The following is a 23,555-nucleotide window of genomic DNA, read 5'->3' as shown; positions in this document are numbered from 1 at the left end:
GCACACCCATCCATGAGGAAGACTCAGCCTCCACCGCCCTCCCTGCAGCCAAACCTGTGGCCAACACTGACAAAAGGCATCAGATTTCAGCTGCTAAAACACAAACTCCCTCACCAGTCATTAGGCTTCAAAGGGATCTACTTAACCCCTTGTATGGGGAGGAGATTGTGCAATTCCTGGAGGCGGAAACAAAGCCCTACCTGGTGCCAGCTGATGCCCACAATTCATGGTTGTCCAAAGAGACAGAAACCGCTTGATCACGCCAGCATCTATGTTCCCCATCAGGATGCTCAATTAGTAAAAATCTATAATAATATTCCAGCCGTACAAATTATCCTGGCAGTGGCCTCGCCAAACCAGCATGGATGCAGGTCTGAAGATCAGCGCGGCCTCTATGACCTCTGCCAAAAGTGGTGGCTGTGGTCTACACAGGGACTGATGAGCCCACGGTCACCAGAGCCTTCCCGCGGCCCAGGAATCATCAGAATAATCACTGCCGATCTCTACAGGTGACATTACAAGATGTTATTTGCCACTGATCACATCTTTTATTTTGACATGATCACTTTGGGACGTGCACCGTCATGTGTATGGTTATAGCCTGTGCACACGATTTGTCACAATATCAGCAAAGTGAATGAGAACCCTGAAGTCTCGGGCGCATGTTGCTTATTTTTTTTATATCTGTAACATGTCAATACTTTAAGGCTATGTGCACATGTTGCGGATTAGGCTTAGGAATTTCTGGTGCGGATTCTGCCTCTCCTGGCAGAAAACACACCTGCAGATTTGTTGCGTTTTTTGTGCGGTTCCGCAGCGTTTTTTGTGCGTTTTTGCTGCGATTTATTTTTGCGGATTTGCTGCGCTTTTTACCTCTGCGATTTTCTATAATGGAATGGGTACAAAAACGCTGCAGATTCACAAAAAAGAAGTGACATGCTACTTTTTTTAAACCGCGGTTCCGCAGTGGATTTTCCGCAAAGTGTGCACAGCATTTGTTTTTTCTCATTCATTTACATTGTACTGTAAATCAATAGCGGATCTGCAGCGTTTCTGCACTGCAAAAAACGCTGCGGATCCACAGAGAATCCGCAACGTGTGCACATAGCTTAAGTGTTTTTGCTGCAGATTTCACCCATACTAATGAGTGGGAAAAATCTGTACAAAAAATGTAGCACATAGCTTAAGAGGGTTATGCAGTGCCATCCAGAGCCGCGCAGTGCCACATCTCCGGTGCGCGGGGCTCTGCGCTCCTGCCGGGACGTGTGCACATTAGGCCGGTGTCGTGCATGTGTCCTATGCTGATGAACAAGCATGATACCTGATAATTGTGCATTGTCTTGGCATCTGTGCAGGGTGGTAATGTCAGGTGCACGGCTCATGTCCGATGGAGTGAAGGGCTCTGGATAAGCCTTTCAATGAAGAACATTATTGACTGCGCAGGGAGAAAAATAATGCATAAAAAACGGATGTCGCAATATCGTGCACTGTTATCACTCGTAAGTGGAAGAAAAGAGTGGAAACGATGGCGTGTAAATAACCAGCGCTGATCTGACCCCCGGACACCAGATTTGTGGCAGATCACACTGATGATGAGTGGATGCTAACAAGTCCGTCACGGGCATGGTCACCAGAAGCTATACGCTCAGTCTGGACCCTTCTATACGGCCATCGGTGGAGGTCTCCGCTCAGGATCATCTCTATGGGTCGGATCACAGTTACCGGAGATCCACAATTGGCGGTTGAGTTTTCAGCAGTAACATGTCTGTATAATTCCAGCCTGAGCGATCTATGTGGCTCTTACTTTCCCGATTCCTTCTCATCCACTCGTGTGTGATTCCAGCCGGGTGTGGAGTCTGCACTTGAGCCCTGCTAGCAATGATCCTGACCGGTGACCACACGGCGGCCCCCAATCAATGCTCCGCGCAGGCTGCACATTTCCAATTGAGGGTTTTGTCACCACAGAAGCCGCCATTATTGGCCGGGTATCAACTGCAGGGTTATGTGGCTGCCAGCTTTGTAAATCAGGAATTGTGGAATTACTTTAAAATCCTAAAGTATTTATAAATAATCTAATAAAGAAGCAGAAAGCTACAAATACTACACATAACCCAAACCTTATAGAAAATGTCAATGTCCAGCCCTAAAACTAGAGAGCAGGGTGTAGAAATGTCAGGATCCAGGAGAACTGCTCACATATCTACATCAGCCACATACACACAGTACTAATTAGTCACTGGCCAGTCATGGATACAGCTCTGGCTTTCTCCACAGTATACACAGCTCCCGAAAGGACCTTTATCTCACATCAGAGGCCAACAGAGACAAAATGTAATACCACAAGTCTCCACCAGTGGGCAGCAGAAAGTCATGAATCCTGCTCAGCTGAGGCTGCTGCACTAGAGGTGTGAGCGCACATTGTACATTTACATCCATTGTGGCCAAAGGCCGAGTGCGGAACACCTACATAATATTCATCTCTGCACCAGGGCAGTCGCCTGCTACCAACTCAAAAGCAGATAACCCAGGATCATGTAATGTATGTACACAGTGACTGCACCAGCAGAATAGTGAGGGCAGCTCTGGGTATAATACAGGATGTAACTCAGGATCAATAATGTATGTACACAGTGACTGCACCAGCAGAATAGTGAGTGCAGCTCTGGGGTATAACACAGGATGTAACTCGGGATCAGTAATGTATGTACACAGTGACTTCACCAGCAGAATAGTGAGTGCAGCTCTGGGGTATAATACAGGATGTAACTCAGGATCAGTAATGTATGTACACAGTGACTGCACCAGCAGAATAGTGAGTGCAGCTCTGGAGTATAATACAGGAGGTAACTCAGGATCAGTAATGTGATGTATGTACACAGTGACTGTACCAGCAGAATAGTGAGTGCAGCTCTGGAGTATAATACAGGAGGTAACTCAGGATCAGTAATGTAATGTATGTACACAGTGACTGCACCAGCAGAATAGTGAGTGCAGCTCTGGAGTATAATACAGGAGGTAACTCAGGATCAGTAATGTAATGTATGTACACAGTGACTGCTCCAGCAGTATAGTGAGTGCAGCTCTGGGGTATAATACAGGATATAACTCAGGATCAGTAATGTAATGTATGTACACAGTGACTGCACCAGCAGAATAGTGAGTGCAGCTCTGGAGTATAATACAGGAGGTAACTCAGGATCAGTAATGTAATGTATGTACACAGTGACTGCTCCAGCAGTATAGTGAGTGCAGCTCTGGGGTATAATACAGGATGTAACTCAGGATCAGTAATGTATGTACACAGTGACTGCACCAGCAGAATAGTGAGTGCAGCTCTGGAGTATAATACAGGATGTAACTCAGGATCAGTAATATAATGTATGTACACAGTGACTGCACCAGCAGAATAGTGAGTGCAGCTCTGGAGTATAATACAGGAGGTAACTCAGGACCAGTAATGTATGTACACAGTGACTGCACCAGCAGAATAGTGAGTGCAGCTCTGGAGTATAATACAGGAGGTAACTCAGGATCAGTAATGTAATGTATGTACACAGTGACTGTACCAGCAGAATAGTGAGTGCAGCTCTGGAGTATAATACAGGAGGTAACTCAGGATCAGTAATGTAATGTATGTACACAGTGACTGCACCAGCAGAATAGTGAGTGCAGCTCTGGAGTATAATACAGGAGGTAACTCAGGATCAGTAATGTAATGTATGTACACAGTGACTGCTCCAGCAGTATAGTGAGTGCAGCTCTGGGGTATAATACAGGATATAACTCAGGATCAGTAATGTAATGTATGTACACAGTGACTGCACCAGCAGAATAGTGAGTGCAGCTCTGGAGTATAATACAGGAGGTAACTCAGGACCAGTAATGTAATGTATGTACACAGTGACTGCACCAGCAGAATAGTGAGTGCAGCTCTGGGGTATAATGCAGGATGTAACTCAGGATCAGTAAGGTAATGTATGTATACAGTGACTGCACCAGCAGAATAGTGAGTGCAGCTCTGGAGTATAATACAGGATGTAACTCAGGATCAGTAATGTAATGTATGTACACAGTGACTGCACCAGCAGAATAGTGAGTGCAGCTCTGGAGTATAATACAGGATGTAACTCAGGATCAGTAATGTAATGTATGTACACAGTGACTGCACCAGCAGAATAGTGAGTGCAGCTCTGGGGTATAATACAGGATGTAACTCAGGATCAGTAATGTACAGTATGTACACAGTGACTGCACCAGCAGAATAGTGAGTGCAGCTCTGGAGTATAATACAGGATGTAACTCAGGATCAGTAATGTAATGTATGTACACAGTGACTGCACCAGCAGAATAGTGAGTGCAGCTCTGGAGTATAATACAGGATGTAACTCGGGATCAGTAATGTATGTACACAGTGACTGCACCAGCAGAATAGTGAGTGCAGCTCTGGGTATAATACAGGATGTAACTCAGGATCAATAATGTATGTACACAGTGACTGCACCAGCAGAATAGTGAGTGCAGCTCTGGGGTATAATACAGGATGTAACTCAGGATCAGTAAGGTAATGTATGTACACAGTGACTGCACCAGCAGAATAGTGAGTGCAGCTCTGGGGTATAATACAGGATGTAACTCAGGATCAGTAATGTACAGTATGTACACAGTGACTGCACCAGCAGAATACTGAGTGCAGCTCTGGAGTATAATACAGGATGTAACTCGGGGTCAGTAATGTAATGTATGTACACAGTGACTGCACCAGCAGAATAGTGAGTGCAGCTCTGGAGTATAATACAGGATGTAACTCAGGATCATTAATGTAATGTATGTACACAGTGACTGCACCAGCAGAATAGTGAGTGCAGCTCTGGGGTATAATACAGGATGTAACTCAGGATCAGTAATGTACAGTATGTACACAGTGACTGCACCAGCAGAATAGTGAGTGCAGCTCTGGGGTATAATACAGGATGTAACTCAGGATCAGTAAGGTAATGTATGTACACAGTGACTGCACCAGCAGAATAGTGAGTGCAGCTCTGGAGTATAATACAGGATGTAACTCAGGATCAGTAATGTAATGTATGTACACAGTGACTGCACCAGCAGAATAGTGAGTGCAGCTCTGGAGTATAATACAGGATGTAACTCAGGATCAGTAATGTAATGTATGTACACAGTGACTGCACCAGCAGAATAGTGAGTGCAGCTCTGGGGTATAATACAGGATGTAACTCAGGATCAGTAATGTACAGTATGTACACAGTGACTGCACCAGCAGAATAGTGAGTGCAGCTCTGGAGTATAATACAGGATGTAACTCGGGGTCAGTAATGTAATGTATGTACACAGTGACTGCACCAGCAGAATAGTGAGTGCAGCTCTGGAGTATAATACAGGATGTAACTCAGGATCATTAATGTAATGTATGTACACAGTGACTGCACCAGCAGAATAGTGAGTGCAGCTCTGGGGTATAATACAGGATGTAACTCAGGATCAGTAATGTACAGTATGTACACAGTGACTGCACCAGCAGAATAGTGAGTGCAGCTCTGGAGTATAATACAGGATGTAACTCAGGATCAGTAATGTAATGTATGTACACAGTGACTGCACCAGCAGAATAGTGAGTGCAGCTCTGGAGTATAATACAGGATGTAACTCGGGATCAGTAATGTATGTACACAGTGACTGCACCAGCAGAATAGTGAGTGCAGCTCTGGGGTATAATACAGGATGTAACTCAGGATCAGTAAGGTAATGTATGTACACAGTGACTGCACCAGCAGAATAGTGAGTGCAGCTCTGGAGTATAATACAGGATGTAACTCAGGATCAGTAATGTAATGTATGTACACAGTGACTGCACCAGCAGAATAGTGAGTGCAGCTCTGGGGTATAATACAGGATGTAACTCAGGATCAGTAATGTACAGTATGTACACAGTGACTGCACCAGCAGAATAGTGAGTGCAGCTCTGGAGTATAATACAGGATGTAACTCGGGGTCAGTAATGTAATGTATGTACACAGTGACTGCACCAGCAGAATAGTGAGTGCAGCTCTGGAGTATAATACAGGATGTAACTCAGGATCATTAATGTAATGTATGTACACAGTGACTGCACCAGCAGAATAGTGAGTGCAGCTCTGGGGTATAATACAGGATGTAACTCAGGATCAGTAATGTACAGTATGTACACAGTGACTGCACCAGGAGAATAGTGAGTGCAGCTCTGGAGTATAATACAGGATGTAACTCAGGATCAGTAATGTAATGTATGTACACAGTGACTGCACCAGCAGAATAGTGAGTGCAGCTCTGGAGTATAATACAGGATGTAACTCGGGATCAGTAATGTATGTACACAGTGACTGCACCAGCAGAATAGTGAGTGCAGCTCTGGGTATAATACAGGATGTAACTCAGGATCAATAATGTATGTACAAAGTGACTGCACCAGCAGAATAGTGAGTGCAGCTCTGGAGTATAATACAGGATGTAACTCAGGATCAGTAATGTAATGTATGTACACAGTGACTGCACCAGCAGAATAGTGAGTGCAGCTCTGGGTATAATACAGGATGTAACTCAGGATCAGTAATGTATGTACAGTGACTGCATCAGCAGAATAGTGAGTGCAGCTCTGGGGTATAATACAGGATGTAACTCTGGGTCAGTAATGTAATGTATGTACACAGTGACTGCACCAGCAGAATAGTGAGTGCAGCTCTGGAGTATAATACAGGATGTAACTCGGGGTCAGTAATGTAATGTATGTACACAGTGACTGCACTAGCAGAATAGTGAGTGCAGCTCTGGAGTATAATACAGGATGTAACTCGGGGTCAGTAATGTAATGTATGTACACAGTGACTGCACCAGCAGAATAGTGAGTGCAGCTCTGGGGTATAATACAGGATGTAACTCAGGATCAGTAATGTAATGTATGTACACAGTGACTGCACCAGCAGAATAGTGAGTGCAGCTCTGGGGTATAATACAGGATATAACTCAGGATCAGTAATGTATGTACACAGTGACTGCACCAGCAGAATAGTGAGTGCAGCTCTGGGGTATAATACAGGATGTAACTCAGGATCAGTAATGTAATGTATGTACACAGTGACTGCACCAGCAGAATAGTGAGTGCAGCTCTGGAGTATAATACAGGATGTAACTCGGGGTCAGTAATGTATGTACACAGTGACTGCACCAGCAGAATAGTGAGTGCAGCTCTGGAGTATAATACAGGATGTAACTCAGGATCAGTAATGTAATGTATGTACACAGTGACTGCACCAGCAGAATAGTGAGTGCAGCTCTGGGGTATAATACAGGATGTAACTCAGGATCAGTAATGTACAGTATGTACACAGTGACTGCACCAGCAGAATAGTGAGTGCAGCTCTGGAGTATAATACAGGATGTAACTCGGGGTCAGTAATGTAATGTATGTACACAGTGACTGCACCAGCAGAATAGTGAGTGCAGCTCTGGGGTATAATACAGGATGTAACTCAGGATCAGTAAGGTAATGTATGTATACAGTGACTGCACCAGCAGAATAGTGAGTGCAGCTCTGGAGTATAATACAGGATGTAACTCAGGATCAGTAATGTAATGTATGTACACAGTGACTGCACCAGCAGAATAGTGAATGCAGCTCTGGAGTATAATACAGGATGTAACTCAGGATCAGTAATGTATGTACACAGTGACTGCACCAGCAGAATAGTGAGTGCAGCTCTGGGGTATAATACAGGATGTAACTCAGGATCAGTAATGTACAGTATGTACACAGTGACTGCACCAGCAGAATAGTGAGTGCAGCTCTGGAGTATAATACAGGATGTAACTCGGGGTCAGTAATGAAATGTATGTACACAGTGACTGCACCAGCAGAATAGTGAGTGCAGCTCTGGAGTATAATACAGGATGTAACTCAGGATCATTAATGTAATGTATGTACACAGTGACTGCACCAGCAGAATAGTGAGTGCAGCTCTGGGGTATAATACAGGATGTAACTCAGGATCAGTAATGTACAGTATGTACACAGTGACTGCACCAGGAGAATAGTGAGTGCAGCTCTGGAGTATAATACAGGATGTAACTCGGGGTCAGTAATGTAATGTATGTACACAGTGACTGCACCAGCAGAATAGTGAGTGCAGCTCTGGAGTATAATACAGGATGTAACTCGGGGTCAGTAATGTAATGTATGTACACAGTGACTGCACCAGCAGAATATTGAGTGCAGCTCTGGAGTATAATACAGGATGTAACTCAGGATCATTAATGTAATGTATGTACACAGTGACTGCACCAGCAGAATAGTGAGTGCAGCTCTGGGGTATAATACAGGATGTAACTCAGGATCAGTAATGTACAGTATGTACACAGTGACTGCACCAGCAGAATAGTGAGTGCAGCTCTGGGGTATAATACAGGATGTAACTCAGGATCAGTAAGGTAATGTATGTACACAGTGACTGCACCAGCAGAATAGTGAGTGCAGCTCTGGAGTATAATACAGGATGTAACTCAGGATCAGTAATGTAATGTATGTACACAGTGACTGCAAAAGCAGAATAGTGAGTGCAGCTCTGGAATACAGGATGTAACTCAGGATCAGTAATGTAATGTATGTACACAGTGACTGCACCAGCAGAATAGTGAGTGCAGCTCTGGGGTATAATACAGGATGTAACTCAGGATCAGTAATGTACAGTATGTACACAGTGACTGCACCAGCAGAATAGTGAGTGCAGCTCTGGAGTATAATACAGGATGTAACTCAGGATCAGTAATGTACAGTATGTACACAGTGACTGCACCAGCAGAATAGTGAGTGCAGCTCTGGAGTATAATACAGGATGTAACTCAGGATCAGTAATGTACAGTATGTACACAGTGACTGCACCAGGAGAACAGTGAGTGCAGCTCTGGAGTATAATACAGGATGTAACTCAGGATCAGTAATGTACAGTATGTACACAGTGACTGCACCAGCAGAATAGTGAGTGCAGCTCTGGGGTATAATACAGGATGTAACTCAGGATCAGTAATGTACAGTATGTACACAGTGACTGCACCAGCAGAATAGTGAGTGCAGCTCTGGAGTATAATACAGGATGTAACTCAGGATCAGTAATGTAATGTATGTACACAGTGACTGCAAAAGCAGAATAGTGAGTGCAGCTCTGGAATACAGGATGTAACTCAGGATCAGTAATGTAATGTATGTACACAGTGACTGCACCAGCAGAATAGTGAGTGCAGCTCTGGGGTATAATACAGGATGTAACTCAGGATCAGTAATGTACAGTATGTACACAGTGACTGCACCAGCAGAATAGTGAGTGCAGCTCTGGAGTATAATACAGGATGTAACTCAGGATCAGTAATGTACAGTATGTACACAGTGACTGCACCAGCAGAATAGTGAGTGCAGCTCTGGAGTATAATACAGGATGTAACTCAGGATCAGTAATGTACAGTATGTACACAGTGACTGCACCAGCAGAATAGTGAGTGCAGCTCTGGAGTATAATACAGGATGTAACTCAGGATCAGTAATGTACAGTATGTACACAGTGACTGCACCAGGAGAATAGTGAGTGCAGCTCTGGAGTATAATACAGGATGTAACTCAGGATCAGTAATGTAATGTATGTACACAGTGACTGCACCAGCAGAATAGTGAGTGCAGCTCTGGAGTATAATACAGGATGTAACTCGGGGTCAGTAATGTATGTACACAGTGACTGCACCAGCAGAATAGTGAGTGCAGCTCTGGAGTATAATACAGGATGTAACTCAGGATCAGTAATGTATGTACACAGTGACTGCACCAGCAGAATAGTGAGTGCAGCTCTGAGGTATAATACAGGAGGTAACTCAGGATCAGTAATGTAATGTATGTACACAGTGACTGCACCAGCAGAATAGTGAGTGCAGCTCTGGAGTATAATACAGGATGTAACTCAGGATCAGTAATGTATGTACACAGTGACTGTACCAGCAGAATAGTGAGTGCTGCTCTGGAGTACATGTGATGTTAGTGACTCCCTGGGTTTGAATGAAAACCCAATAAAGATTCAGGGGGCAGAACTGGATCCAATATGCTTTATGTCTCGGAGATATAAAGCCCTCGATATAATAAGTATAACGCTTCCTGCTCCTTCATAAGCAGCCAGATGGGTTGGATGACGCGTTCCGGCCGCACGTTCCCATCTGGACTCCTCGTTCTGATTTTTGCGGTATGATTTTTTAGAATAATTGAGTTCCTGGCAATCGGCTCTCTCTTGTAAAATATGGACGGGCAGGGAGAGGGCTGACATCAATTATCCGGAGTCTGTGCTCGCAGTGTACAGATGGCAGGACCACGATTTATGGTCCATGGAAGATGGAGGGGAAGAGACACAGGGGATGAATCACGCTGATCGCTGACTGCTCTCGGCTCACTCCTCTGCTCTTCTTTTTATGGTCTTGGCCTAAAATGGATTCACAACAGTCCTGAGGATGTGGGGGTTTCAGGGGTGTCCGCATTGATAATGGTCCCACAGCTTCCGGTGGAGGGGCGTCCCGCAGGGTGGATGGCGATCAGCCTGTACAGAGTTACCCGTCTGTCAGGATCCATCAAGCAGCGTTACTACATAAGGGATGGACGCTTACACACACCGGTACATGGTAGTGCAGATCTATAAACTGAACAGTCTGGATGTAAGTGTAACAAACGCTCAGCTGTGAGAAGTACTTGGGCCTGTGCAGGTTTCCTCAAGGTTGGAGAATGGGACTCATTTCTTGCCTCACCTCGGCGGTGTTAGGATGATGGGGCTCACACACCTCTGACCCTCGGCTCGGCGACACTGATAATTTCGGGAACATATTTTGAGGTTTGACAAGGTTATCGGTCAGAAGTGGCAGATGAAGCGACACCTCTGCTCGCTGCGCCCCACGTGTCCCGTCACTAAGGCAGAAGGAGGAGGATGAAGTCCCCGAGACTTCCGCTGTCTAAGTCCTCATCCCTTTTCTCTTCACAGTTGTAGGTTTGATACAATGTATCAGTGCAGACGGTAAGACGCAGACAACAGTTTTTTGTCCAGTCATTCAACCCCGGATTTTGGATCAAACTCACCTGAAAAAAAAACCTTGTGTGCACAAAGCTTGTAATCCTGTGTAAAAAATGGGGTTAGCTTCAGAAAACACGGCCTGCTATGTGATCACAGCCACAAACCGATCAGCTTTATGTGCACTGGACCGATTTCTTCATCCACAGTTGTTTTATAAACTTCATGGTTCGCTACAAGGTGTCACTCTCTTTTAGCTCACAGAGAATTGGATGCAACTGAAACGGACCCCCAGCAGAGGAGTAGAATGTTGCCATTCAGTGACAGCAAGCGTAGATGTTGAAATGAAAAAAGGAACGGTCTATTTGGAAGGTTTTATTGTATGAGGATGACGGCTTAGATACCGGCTTGGATGGGCGTATCTCCGGTGAAGCCTGCAGCCATGAATGGGTTACAGGGAAGGAGGATGCGGCAGTATACTGCCCCTTGGAGATGCCCTGTGGCTGATGAAACCGCGATGCGTCTGCCTGTATTTATACAGTGGGTGTGGGAGATACTCGGCTGGGTAAACACGGATCTGCCATTGTTTGTGGGTGACAGGAAGCCGCAGACTTCACCAGAAAAGCTGAGGATTAAAATATGACGAGGCCTCCATCGCCTCCCAGGTGCAGGCAGGTCGCAGGGCTTAATGTGCGACGCGATTAACCTCTGCGCTGCATGACACCGCCATCATTATGTGTCTCCATAGATGCGCGGCCCTACATGTGCAATACCAGGGGATTGCTGGGAACTTTAGTGCCCTGGGTTATTCAGGGCGTCATATTTTCAAAGCTCCGTTTAGAATTTTATGCCTTGAATGTGGTGTCAAATTTGGACATCTCCCATCACAAGGCAGACAGAGTCACTCTGCGTTTTCCCGGTGTCATTTTCTGTGCTTAAAGGGGTTGTGCCATGAATTGGATGATTTACGTATGATCGCTGGGGTCTGGCTGCTGAGACTGATCCTGAGAACAGGGGGGTCACAAGTCCCAGGTGTGAATGGAGCAGTAGTGAGCATGTGCGACCATGCACTGTATACAGGGGTGGTGGTCGCACATGCGCCCTTTCTGGAGTTAGGTGGGGTCTCATTAACCAGCCCCCATCCAACATTTAAAGGGCTATTCCAGCAGAAGCTACTGATGCATTTCATAAGGATCCTTAGGATTCCCCTTTAAGACGATCTGTCTGGCTGTTGCAATGCAACCAAGGTCTATATATAATATGAATGCACCGCGCCTTTAAATAGTCTCACCTTTTATATAATGCTGCCATGCCGGGTGCCGACCCCCCGCCTCCCCCTCACCTCGGTTTTGCAGATATTTTCCATTATAAATGCCGATTCTTGTGGTTGGGGGGAGGTGACATCACCGCACTTCATACACTCAGCGCATTGTTCTTGCCTTCGCGTCTCCGCACTTTTCAGCCTCACACCCCGATACTGTGACAGTCTGGTTTGCATATACAATAAGAGCCCATAGGAAAAAAAAATAAAAAGAGAACTGCGCTCGTCTTTATAAGGTGCCAGCGGAAATGGGGGAGAAAGCGGCTTCAGCCTCAAGTGCGGCTATTAACACCTTCTGGTGTGAAGACTTAACCCTCGCATTACGGGGTGTCACTGACGGATGGTAGAGTCGGAAATCGCGTCTCCTGCGTCTGCCCCCAACCGCTGCAGAGAACCTCAATGTCACCCACGATGACACAAAACCGCGTGCCAAAATGTATTCATGTATCGTCCGTACTGAATGTAGCGTGCGGGGCCTTCGTCTACAAAGACTCGTAAATGTTTCTGGAATTACGGAAAAAAACCCTGAAACGCGTTAATTGCCCACAAATCCATAACGCACCTAATAGGAAGCATAAGAAAGGAAATGGCCCAGGATTACAGAGACTCTAAATTCACCGTACCCTGCATATATTTACATAGGAAGGCGGCCTAATGGCAAATGTAGAGACATCACTCCACAAGCTTTACACTGCAGCTCTGCTCTATTTGGATATTACTATGACTATAACTTGGGTACCCTGTCTGTTGGAACCTGAGGTTGTGTGGATGCAATAATACCATGATACAGTCACCGAGTAATATGGCGACAACTACCACGATATAGTCCTCATATAATGCTGCCATATACTGCCCAAATATAACTGTATCGTGTGAGAGGTTCTGTTACAAAGGAGACAAATACGGACACTCAGCCCTCACATAGTACACCACATACCTCTGCCATATAGTGCCCAACTACCACAATATGGTCCTCATATTATGCTGCCATATATTGCCCAAATACAACCGTATAGTGTGTACAGGAGACAAATACTGACAATCAGCCGTCACATAGTACGCCACATACCTCTGCCATATAGTGCCCAACTACCACAATATGGTCCTCATATAATGCTGCCATGTACTGCCCAAATATAGCCGTATTGTGTGTAAGAGTTTCTGTTACACAGGAGACAAATACGAACACTCAGCCCTCACATAGTACACCACATACCTCTGCCATATAGTGCCCAACTACCACGATATAGTCCTCATATAATGCTGCCATATACTGCCCAAATATAACTGTATCGTGTGAGAGGTTCTGTTACAAAGGAGACAAATACGGACACTCAGCCCTCACATAGTACACCACATACCTCTGCCATATAGTGCCCAACTACCACAATATGGTCCTCATAATACTGCTATATATTGCCCAAATACAACCGTATAGTGTGTACAGGAGACAAATACTGACAATCAGCCGTCACATAGTACGCCACATACCTCTGCCATATAGTGCCCAACTACCACAATATGGTCCTCATATAATGCTGCCATATACTCCCCAAATATAACCGTATTGTGTGTGAGAATTTCTGTTACACAGGAGACAAATATGGACACTCAGCCCTCACATAGTACACCACATACCTCTGCCATATAGTGCCCAACTTCCACAATATGGAATATGGTCCTCATATAATGCTGCCATATACTGCCCAAATACAACCGTATAGTGTGTACAGGAGACAAATACTGACAATCGTCCCTCACATAGAACGCCACGTACCACTGCCATATATTCCTCATATAATGCTGCCATATAGTGTGTATATACCAATATATCTGGTGTAAATGCTGTTAAACGAGCAAATACTCACATATCACTTACGTAATATGTCACATAGGCCAAAATATCATGCTATCGTCCTCCAACAATGCCATTTTGTGCCAAAAAAACCCACTCTGTAGCCATCAATAATACAGCCATGCAGTGGCCACATATCGCCATACACTGCAGGCAGGCAGGTGGAGCCCCCTACTGGCCACGCTATCACCAAAGCATGACTACAGTGGGGCATTGGGATGGGTGCAGCCGGTGCTGGGGAGGGCCGAACGTCTCGTTACCATGTAGCCACCCCGTCCTCGTGTGTTTTGTATATAATTCAGTACCGCCATATACACCGTAATAAACATCCGCATGTGGAATCCAGACGACACCGGCTCCTGGGAGATGTAATATAAATGAGGAATGGCTTCCTGGGTGATTGCTCGCTTCTCGGGGAGAGCGCTTATATGATGGAGGCAGAGGAGCGAGCGATGAGGGGGGAGGAGAGGCGCATTACTGATAACTGAAAGGGACAGACAAAACGAGCGGAAGATAATGGGGTGAACGCTTCACATCCGCACGCCCCCCAGAGCTGCACACCAAATGGGCCCTGGACCTCCGCTGTCTATCAGCAGCATTACAGAGGCAGCCGGCGCCCCATTAGTCCATTCAATTCCTATTGTCCCTCTCATCGATCACCGGCCATGCATCATTGATCGGGGAAATCACAACAGGCAAAGGAACAAGAACTCGTTTATAGCTCGCCAACGGAGGAGGGTAGCACAGCCCGGCCGTCGCGGGTTCTCAGGTGCCCCACAACATGTCTGACCATAGGTACCTCAGCTTCTGCCCCGCAGAGAAGCCATGGAGATCAGCGGCATAGCTTACTGTGGAAGGAAAAGTTCTGCACTTTGTAATAATGGACGGTTCCGATACACTGTAACGAACTCCTCCCAACGGCAGCTAGATAGGATCTGCGGGAGGTGGGTTAAGATCTGTCTGTAGATATTGTGTAGGACACATGTCCGGCTCTCCCACCAGAGGAGATTCTATTATCTACCCTCTTCTAGACTGATACAATGTTTCAAACCCATAGCTGTTAGCAGGGGGAGTCACTTATCAGATATAGGTGCCATAAGTACCCCCTATTATATGGAAAGCACCTCAGCCAGTGGCTACAGCGGTATCCACAAGTCCTGGGTTATCTGAAGGGAAACCCCCATCATCCCTGCAGCAGGGTGTATTGTACACCAGTGTGGTCTCCATAGGTGTTATAAGGGATCCGCAGGAGACTTATCCGCGCTTTTAATCCCTTTTTAGAGCGTGTAAGTAATCAGAGGCGATACAGCAGAATAAGTCTGCAGTGTCACAGACAAGGGTCAGCAGACCTGGAGAGAAATATCGTGCCATCACAATTAGATGCCCGTGCAACACAAAACACTGCACTAACACAGAACCGGCCTGTGTGCCCCTTTGTCAGTGAAATTGGGACTTTGCCTGCCATCCTTACCTCCCTCTACTCTTCCTTCCAGAAAATAAAAACAATGGCTGGTCGTATAAGACAGGTCCAGTCTGCACGCAGAACAATGACTGGTCGTAGTTAACAGGACTGGTTCGTACTTGGGGAAATAAAAGGTTCAGTCTGTGCTCTGGAAAATGACTGGTCATAGATGATGTACGCACATCATCTATGACCAGTCATTTTCCAGAGCACAGACTGAACCTTTTATTCGGTCATTGTTCTGCGTGCAGACTGGACCTGTCTTATACGACCAGCCGGTCTCTACTCAGGACAATGGCTGGTCGCAGGTGACAAGAGTTGCTTGTACTCGGGGCAGTCACCGGTTGTAGCGGACAAGCCTGGTCTATACTCAGGACAATGGTTGGTCGCAGGTGACAGGAGTAGCTTGCACTCGGGGCAGTCACCGATTGTAGAGGACGGGTCCGGTCTGTACTCAGGACAATGGCTGGTCGCAGGTGACAGGAGTAGCTTGTACTTGGGGCAGTCACCGATTGTAGAGGACGGGTCCGGTCTGTACTCAGGACAATGGCTGGTCGCAGGTGACAGGAGTAGCTTGTACTTGGGGCAGTCACCGATTGTAGAGGACGAGTCCGGTCTGTACTCAGGACAATGGTTGGTCGCAGGTGACAGGAGTAGCTTGTACTCAGGGCAGTCACCGGATGTAGATGATGGATCTGGTCTGTACTCAGGACAATGGCTGGTCGCAGGTGACAGGAGTAGCTTGTACTCGGGGCAGTCACCGGTTGTAGCAGACGAGTCTGGTCTGTACTCAGGACAATGGCTGGTTGCAGGTGACAGGAGTAGCTTGTACTCAGGGCAGTCACCGGTTATGGCAGACGAGTCCGGTCTGTACTCAGGACAATGGCTGGTCGCAGGTGACAGGAGTAGCTTGTACTCGGGGCAGTCACCGGTTGTGGCGGACGAGTCCGGTCTGTACTCAGGACAATGGCTGGTCGCAGGTGACAGGAGTAGCTTGTACTCGGGGCAGTCACCGGTTGTGGCGGATGAGTCTGGTCTGTACTCAGGACAATGGCTGGTGACAGGAGTAGCTTGTACTCGGGGCAGTCACCGGTTGTGGCGGATGAGTCTGGTCTGTACTCAGGACAATGGCTGGTCGCAGATGACAGGAGTAGCTTGTACTCGGGGCAGTCACCGGTTGTAGATGATGGATTGTTCTGTACTCAGGACAATGTCTGGTCGCAGGTGACAGGAGTAGCTTGTACTCGGGGCAGTCACCGATTGTAGCGGACGAGTCCGGTCTGTACTCAGGACAATGGCTGGTCGCAGGTGACAGGAGTAGCTTGTACTCGGGGCAGTCACCGGTTGTAGATGATGGATCTGGTCTGTACTCAGGACAATGGCTGGTCGCAGGTGACAGGAGTAGCTTGTACTCGGGGCAGTCACCGATTGTAGCGGACGAGTCCGGTCTGTACTCAGGACAATGGCTGGTCGCAGGTGACAGGAGTAGCTTGTACTCGGGGCAGTCACCGGTTGTAGATGATGAGTCTGGTCTGTACTCAGGACAATGGCTGGTCGCAGGTGACAGGAGTAGCTTGTACTCGGGGCAGTCACCGGTTGTGGCAGACGAGTCTGGTCTGTACTCAGGACAATGGCTGGTCGCAGGTGACAGGAGTAGCTTGTACTCAGGGCAGTCACCGGTTGTAGATGATGGATCTGGTCTGTACTCAGGACAATGGCTGGTCGCAGGTGACAGGAGTAACTTGTACTCGGGGCAGTCACCGGTTGTAGATGATGGATCTGGTCTGTACTCAGGACAATGGCTGGTCGCAGGTGACAGGAGTAGCTTGTACTCGGGGCAGTCACCGATTGTAGCGGACGAGTCCGGTCTGTACTCAGGACAATGGCTGGTCGCAGGTGACAGGAGTAGCTTGTACTCGGGGCAGTCACCGGTTGTGGCAGACGAGTCTGGTCTGTACTCAGGACAATGGCTGGTCGCAGGTGACAGGAGTAGCTTGTACTCAGGGCAGTCACCGGTTGTAGATGATGGATCTGGTCTGTACTCAGGACAATGGCTGGTCGCAGGTGACAGGAGTAACTTGTACTCGGGGCAGTCACCGGTTGTAGATGATGGATCTGGTCTGTACTCAGGACAATGGCTGGTCGCAGGTGACAGGAGTAGCTTGTACTCGGGGCAGTCACCGATTGTAGCGGACGAGTCCGGTCTGTACTCAGGACAGTGGCTGGTCGCAGGTGACAGGAGTAGCTTGTACTCAGGGCAGTCACCGGTTGTAGATGATGAGTCTGGTTTGTACTCAGGACAATGGCTGGTCGCAGGTGACAGGAGTAGCTTGTACTCAGGGCAGTCACCGGTTGTAGATGATGAGTCTGGTTTGTACTCAGGACAATGGCTGGTCGCAGGTGACAGGAGTAGCTTGTACTCGGGGCAGTCACCGGTTGTAGATGATGGATCTGGTCTGTACTCAGGACAATGGTTGGTCGCAGGTGACAGGAGTAGCTTGTACTCGGGGCAGTCACCGGTTGTAGATGATGCATCTGGTCTGTACTCAGGACAATGGCTGGTCGCAGGTGACAGGAGTAGCTTGTACTCGGGGCAGTCACCGGTTGTGGCGGACGAGTCTGGTCTGTACTCAGGACAATGGCTGGTCGCAGGTGACAGGAGTAGCTTGTACTCGGGGCAGTCACCGGTTGTGGCGGATGAGTCTGGTCTGTACTCAGGACAATGGCAGGTGACAGGAGTAGCTTGTACTCGGGGCAGTCACCGGTTGTGGCGGACGAGTCCGGTCTGTACTCAGGACAATGGCTGGTTGCAGGTGACAGGAGTAGCTTGTACTCAGGGCAGTCACCGGTTGTGGCAGACGACTCTGGTCTGTACTCAGGACAATGGCTGGTCGCAGGTGACAGGAGTAGCTTGTACTCGGGGCAATCACCGGTTGTGGCGGACGAGTCTGGTCTGTACTTGTCTTTGTTTTTTTCTGGTATTTGAACAGGTGGTGAGCAGACAGGTGTGTAGTGTGGAGAGCAGAGTGCAACCTGCAGCCGCCCCGACGCTTCTCCTACTATTGTTTTATGTCACGTGTCTGTTTACAGATCATTTTTGTAGACTCAGGGATGACTGACACCATCTGTCAATCGTAAGCCCCTCTGTAACAGGTCAGCGACCAAGTTTAGTTCATTGCCCTGAATGATTTTCTCATACACAGCCACTATATTAACCCACAGCAGGGTCCATTGTTTATCACAGGTCTCCATATTAAAGTTGGATGTACGCAGAAGAGCCAATCAGGCCAAAAACGTGCTGTGTACTGGGAGTGACAAAGTGTATGTGACTGTCAAAAATCATCCTAGAGAATCCCGAGAAGATGATTGTGTTCAGGACGTCTGAGAATGTAAAAGAAGCTATGGTGTATGGCAGATCACAGAAATCAGACCGCCCCGGCAGACACTGCAGCAGCAGGGGATGCAGAGACCTTTTTGCAGGCCTCTTACCTAGGGACTAGATAGCTGGGCCTCATTCTTTATACAGAGCAGAAGTGTCGGTCATCTAGTAAGGAGCAGATCAACATTGTCCGATCCTTCATCTGCTGCCCTGTAGATCTAAGCACCTTACACCGAAGACCCCGCAGGACCCCCTTATGGAGAATTATCTCTGCATTCCCATAAAGCAATGGATAGCAAAACGCGCTGCGCACCCGTGACATTGCCTCTGAATTCCCGCATTCACCCTTGTTTACTTACGTTCCAGGAAATTGGATTTATGTTTGAGTGACTTAATTGCTTTGTTCAGTAAAGGGACGGCTAATCGCCCGCTTTGACCACTTGATCTCTTAAAGGCAAAGGTTCTGAGGAGAAGGGGAAAAAAAAAAAGGAAAAACCTGACGGCAGATGGAACGCAGAACGCGGCAGCTTGCTGTGGCCAAACCAATTATTTATCTAATTATGATTTACCACTTAACCACATGATCTTTCTGCAGAGTAGTGGGCAATTAAAACCAGGGTGATTATGTGGATTATGCTAATGAGCTGGATGCAAGTGAGGAAAATTGGAGATTACATATTGGCACAAGCCTGGTGCTGGCACTGATCGGAGGGGAGCAAAGGACGAGAGAGGTTACTGCAACAAAGGCTGGGACCAGGTGATCGGGACCTGAGCAAACACTGAGGAGATCAGACAGGAGACGGATAAATAGAGTATTGAACCAACCGGCGAGATCACAGCGCGCCGGCGACCAGAGAGCAGAGGCGCTGCCACCGAGGAGCGCAGTTTATTAAACTCGCTCCGAGGTCACACGGGGTTCAGCTGCTCCGGGCAACACAGCAATAATGGCTTCCATAATCACACAGGGAAAGGTCGTGAACAGGATGCTTTGTGCAGCAAGATCTGTTCATGTGGAAGACAGGCGGGCGGCTGCACACAGGGGTCTCGCTTTTTGCATTAACTCTGCAAGTGCCAGCAGTGCACGCAATGGCTGCAATGTACGTAGCACGACGCCATTATATCACGACGCGTGTCATCCTAGACCTCTGGCGCACATGAGCCGCTAATGGAAATCTTATAATACCTCATATACGGGCAGATAAAATGCTGGATCCCAAAAGAGATGGAAGAAGACGATGTAATGTTACCAGCGGCCATTTACTCATCACTACGACTCCGCGCAGACGGAGAGACCATTAAAGTGTTATTTCCGCAGGGTTGAGCACAAAGCGTTCAGGGTCTCGGGGAGGACAATCAAGCCGCGGCAATTATTTGTGAGAAATCCCGACTCTTGTGTTTCCATTCCTTACTATATATATTAAATGTCCTGGATAGTGATTGAATCCCCTGTAGGGGGCGCTAGCTGCATTCTTCCAGCACTACACATCCCAGCATTTCTTCTAGTCTAGAAACGAGGGGGACGATTCTGCTCCATAATGAATCTACTTGCTACGATGTGCGAGGATAGGGGCATCATTCGTGCTTTGGGTGGCCTCTAAGAATATGGCGGACAGGAAGTGGTCAGGTACTACTTCCTGTCCCAGAAATGTAACTGCTCCACAAATGCTTACAGTCCAGAGAAGGAACACGCCAGTGTAGACACGGCGGAGGAAAACGAATCCAACCAGGTGCGAAATCTACAAGAGCAAACCTCCAAAACCATGGGGGCCAGTAACATCATGAAACCCATGAAACCATCATGAAACCTGCCTCACCGGCCCGCGTCACGGTGCTCATATCCTGCTACGAAAAACCACAAGGTCATCTACAGATTATAGGAGAACGGCGGCCATAAACGGTGAGATAAGAGCGACACACGAAGGTCAGGGGAGAACTGAACGTTACTCTGAAGCTGATGGCAAGGTGTGTGTGTATATATATATATATATATATATATATATATATATATATGTATATATATATATATATATATATATATATATATATATATATATATATATATATAATACACACACACATGTATGCAGTTATTTGGGGGGCTTTGCTCTACCTCTTGGAATGTACGGGGTTCTGAACGATTTCTATTACACCAGCTCGGGGTCCTGATATATTTATGAATGGACCCAGAACCATCGGCAGCAGAAATCAGGCCTTCGTCACACGGCCATGTTTCCAGTATCTGTGGTATCCATTGTTTGCACTGATGCCGCACGCACCCATGATATTCTATGCTGCTATGCACATGGCCAAGATTTATGCAGCAGCACAGGTGACAAGGGCCAATACAAGTCTATGGGTCTGTGTAACACACGTACAGCACGGATGGCAGCTGTGTGGAACGTCGAAAAGTACAGAAGCTTTGTCATTTTTTTTCTTTTGCCATACTGGAAAACCACTGATCCAAACACTGATGGACGTACTGATGACTCCGGTACTGCTTTTTTTCCAGCAACAGTTTTATATGGACGTGTGAAGAGGGCCTAACAGGATTATAGTCAGTGACTACCGGCTCCTCCTCACCGCAGGAAATATCATGTGCATAGGACAGCAGGACCCTCCATCCCAACAGACAGCAGCCAAGGTCACAACCAAGGTCAGCGCCGGGCCTGTGTGTCCCACTATCTTTATGCCCTCAGGCTCAGGATTCCTGGTGTTAGGAGAGCAGGGTGCCAGGATCAGCAGGGTAAACAGCAGCTGCTTATCTTCACCCTCCTGCCTGGCAGACAAAAGATTTCCATGGCAAATGTAACCTGACAAACAGTGGCAGCTTTAATCTGCAGAGCAGGGAGAGGTGCGGGCAGGTCTCTTTAAAGTCAATTAATCAAGGTGCAGGTACCAGCCTGACCCAGACAGAGAAGATAAGCGGCAGCAAACGTCTCCGGACTGAGCCGGCCATACACAATGCACAAAAAAACCACGGACAACAGCAATAACGGCGAATCTGCACCAAAAACCCTCTCATTCTGCAGCCAATGAAATAGCCATGTCATGGACCCGTGTAACGAACCCTGCAGCTGTGTCAGACATGATAAGCTGGGTGTAAGCAATCAGGAATTTCATTCACTGGAAGTAACCAGGGATCTTGAAATTGCTTTATTTAGCCCATTATATATCTGATGTCGCACTACAAGTTTCAGCAGGAGCAGGTGTCCGACCCTGCACTACTGTAATGTATCCTGGCGTAATTTAACGTATCTCATATCCTAGCAGAGGAGTGTAATGTCACGTATAATGGGGCTGGGCTGGGGATTCACAGCGGTCTCAATCAGATGGGATTAGGGGAAAAACAAGCAGAAAACTCATTGCTCCCCCATACAGCCCACTCCCCTGTGCTGCCGACTCCTCCATACAGCCCACTCCTGTACAGTCCGCTCTCCTGTAAAGCCCTAAGCCCCCTAGAACCTGCTCGCCCGCTCCCCGTACAGCCTAGGGCATATAAACCTATTTATATGAGCCCATGTGCAACCCAAGCTAGGGTCCTATGTGCCTCTGTCATCCTGGAATATGTCGCTGTATATTTTACTGTTGGATGGAGTAGCCCCCCATAGGCCAATACATATGAAGCCTGGGAGTGCTCCCCAATCTTTCTCATCCAATAAAATGTTTTTGCACATTTCGGATTCCCGCACGCATGCACTTGTAATGCACTTGAGGATCAGCACATAGACCGCCCACATCCGTCAGTGAAAGTGCTGCCACCGCCATATCCAGAGGTCACAGAGCAACTGCTGCCTAATTATAACATAATCACCGTCATTAGCAGCCGGGATCAGGGGTGCGACAGGAAGTTTACGGCCCACATTCCAAACACACCTATAGGACATGTAGCTGCACTGATAGCATTCTTCATTATCTCATGCCAGATGGTCCCAGGTCCTGCAGGAAAGTCCAATGTCTGCCAGGAGGCAGGCAACATGAACCTGCTGCACAGGATGCTTCTGTCCCACAGATGCAACTTTCCAATAGACTTTGTTTCAATTTGTTACAATCTATCCAGTGCAAGAAAAATGTATCAGCCGGAGAGCAGGTTGCACTCTAAACTGGAAAGCAGCAAAAACACTTCAGATTGTAGCAAAAAATAGTTACAAGAGGTTAACCCATCATTATATCTCATTGACCGTAGATCATACAGGGGCGGATATACCATAGGTTCAGCCTGTACAGACACACTGGGGCCTAGTGGATAAGTGGGCTCACTCCTACATTCAAAGCAGCTTATGTCACAGACACATAGAGGGGAGCATTAGCATTAGTTATTGGACAGCACAGGGTTGGTATGCTGAACTTACATCAGGGCCTCTTCTGTCTGTGTACACCCCTGAGATAATATATACATTTCCCTGCCTCCAGTGAGGACTTCTGACAGCACTTACATAGTAGGGTGCCAACTGGTGTTCACA

At 47.2% G+C, this 23,555-nt stretch overlaps 1 protein-coding gene across 6 annotated transcripts in view; it reads right to left on the bottom strand.

Moving 5' to 3' along the window:
• GSE1 (Gse1 coiled-coil protein) overlaps positions 1 to 23,555 on the bottom strand; it is a 347,096-nt gene that overhangs the window by 42,411 nt on the left and 281,130 nt on the right. The window lies entirely within an intron of this gene.

Source organism: Ranitomeya imitator, chromosome 9 (genome assembly GCF_032444005.1).
Source record: "Ranitomeya imitator isolate aRanImi1 chromosome 9, aRanImi1.pri, whole genome shotgun sequence".
NCBI lineage: Eukaryota > Metazoa > Chordata > Amphibia > Anura > Dendrobatidae > Ranitomeya > Ranitomeya imitator.
Note: the sequence above shows the minus strand (reverse complement) of the source record. Positions and strands in the feature narration are given on the sequence as shown.